Below are 3,075 nucleotides of genomic sequence, written 5' to 3'. Positions count from 1 at the left end.
TAAGAGTCTCTGCCCTGGTAACCAGAGAGTTCTTCCAGATCTTATCCAAGACCACAAAGGCAGTACCTTTGTTGTCTCTAGACAACAAAATCTATAATAAATACCTATCTCTTCAATGCCCAGACACCAGTGAACATTCATAGGCATCAAGACCATCCAAGAAAACATGACCTTACCAAACAAACTAAATAAGCCACCAGGGACCTATTCTGGAGAAACAGATATGTGACCTTTTAGAGAAAGAATTCAAAATAGCTGTTTTGAAGAAACTCAAAGAAATTCAAGATAACACAGAGAAGGAACTCGTAATTCTATCAGGTAAATTTAACAAAGAGATTGAAATAATTAAAATTATTAAAAAGATTCAAGCAGAAATTCTGGAGTTGAAAAATTCAATTGACATACCAAAGAATGTGTCAGAGTCTCTTAATAGCAGAACCAATCAACCAGAAGAAAGAATTAGTGAGCTTGAAGACAGGCTATTTGAAAGTGCACAGTCAGAGGAAACCAAATAAAAGAACAAAGAAGAATGAAGCATGCCTACAAGATTTAGAAAATAGCCTCAAAAGAGAAAATCTAAGAGTTGTTGCCCTTAAAGAGGAGGTAAAGAAAGAGACAGGAATAGAAAGTTTATTCAAAGAGATAATAACAGAGAAATTCCTAGACCTAGAGAAACATATCAATGTCCAAATGCAAGAAAGTTATAGAACACTAACCAGATTTAACCTAAAGACTTCCTCAAGGCATCTAAGAACCAAACTCCCCAAGGTCAAGGATAAAGAAAGGACCCTAAAAGCAGCAGAGAAAAGAAACAAATAACATACATGGAGCTCCAATGCACCTGGCAGCAGACTTTTTAGTGGAAACCTTGCAGGCCAGGAGAGAGTGGCATGACATATTTAAAATGCTGAAAGAAAAAAATTCTACCTTAGAATAGTATGTCCAGCAAAAACATCCTTTAAACATGAAGGAGACATAAAGACTTTCCCAGACAAACAAATGCTGAGGGATTTCATTAATACCAGACCTGTCCTACAAGACATATTAAAGGGAATAATTCAGTCAGAAAGAAAAGGATGTTAATGAGCAATGAGAAATCATCTGAAGGTACAAAACTTAGTGGTAATAGTAAGTAAACAGAAAAACACAGAATATTATAATGCTGTAACTGTGGTCTCATCTTAAGTAGAAAGACTAAAAAATAGATCAACCAAAAATCATAACTACAACAACTTTTCAAGACATAGACCAGACAGTAAGATATAAATAGAAACAATAAAAAGTTTAAAAGTAGGGAACAAGATTAAAGTGTAGAGTTCTTATTAGGTTTCTTTTTGCTTGTTAGTTTGTTTGTTAATGCAAGCAGTGCTAAGTTGTTATCAGCTTAAAATAATGGGTTATAAGATATCAAGCCTCATGGTAACCACAGATCAAAAAACATACCACAGATACACAAAAAATAAAAAGAAAGAAATTAAATTATACCACCAGAGAAAGTCACCTTCATTAAAAGGAAGACAGGAAGGAAAGAAGAAAAAGAAACTACAGAGGAGAAAACAAGAAAGAAATGAAACAGAAAACAACAAAATGGCAGGAGTAAGCTCTTTCTTATCAATAATAACATTAAATGTAAATGGACTAAACTCTCCAATCAAAAGACAAAATTGGCTGAATGGATAACAAAAACAAGACCCGATGATCTGTGGCCTGAAAAAAAAACACACTTCACCTATAAAGACACACACAGACTAAAAATAAATAGATGGAAAAAGATATCCCATGCCAATGGAAACCAAAAAAGAGCAAGAATAGTTATACTTACATGAGATACCAAGTAGATTTTCAGACAAAAACTATCAGAAGAGACAAAGGTCATTACATAATGATAAAGGGGTCAATTCAGCAAGAAAATATAGTAATTTTAAATATATAGGCACCCAACACTGGAGTACCCAGATATAGAAAGCAAATATTATTAGAGAAAAAGAGATAGACCCAATACAATAATACCTAGAAACTTCAACACCTCGCATCCATCATTGGATAGATATTCCTGACAGAAAATCAATAAAGAAGACACTGGACTTAATCTGCACTGAAGACCAAATAGATCTAATAGATGTTAACAGAACATTGCATCCAAAGGCTGCAGAATACACATTATTTTCCTCAGCACATGGATCAGTCTCAAGGATAGATCAAATGTTAGGTCACAAAACAAGTCTTAAAACATTAATAAAAAAGGAAATAATATCAAGCATCTTCTCTCTGATGACAATGAAAAAAACAGAAATCAATACAAGAGGAACTTGGGAAACTATACAAACACATGGAAATTATACAAACACAATATGCTTCTGAATGACCAGGGAGTCAATAAAGAGGTAAGAAGGAAATTCAATAATTCATTCCTTGAAACAAATGACAATGGAAACCCAACATGCCAAAACCTTTGGGAAACAGCAAAAGCAATACTAACAGGGAAGTTTATAGCTATAAGTGTCTACATCAAAGAAGAAGAAAACTTTCGTATAAATAACCTAACAGTGCACCTTAAAAACTAGAAACGCAAGAGCAAACCAAACTCAGAATTATAGAAAAGCAATAATGAAGATCAGAACAGAAATAAATGAAATTCTAATGAAAAAAATGCAAAAGATCAATGAAACTAAAAGTTGGGTCTTTGAAAAGATAAACAGATTGACAAAACTTTAACCACACTAAGAAAAAAAGAGAGAAGAGCCCAATAAGTAAAATCAAAGATGAAAAATGAGACATTACAATTGATACCATGGAAATTCAAAGCATCTTTAATGGCTACTATGAGCAACTATATGCCAATAAATTGGAAAATCTAGAAGAAATTGATAAACTCCTAGATACATACAACCTACCAAGACTGAACCATGAAGAAATCCAAAAGTTCAACTAACCAATACCAAGTAATGAGATTGAAGCCATGATTAAAAGTCTCCCAGAAAAGAAAAGCCCAAGATCTGATTATTTCATTCCTGAATTCTACCAAACATTTAGAGATGAACTAATACCAATCCTACTCAAACTATTTCAAAAAAG

This window comes from Symphalangus syndactylus, chromosome 2 (genome assembly GCF_028878055.3).
Source record: "Symphalangus syndactylus isolate Jambi chromosome 2, NHGRI_mSymSyn1-v2.1_pri, whole genome shotgun sequence".
Lineage (NCBI taxonomy): Eukaryota > Metazoa > Chordata > Mammalia > Primates > Hylobatidae > Symphalangus > Symphalangus syndactylus.
The sequence above is the reverse complement of the archived record's forward strand: the minus strand, read 5'-3'. Positions refer to the sequence as shown.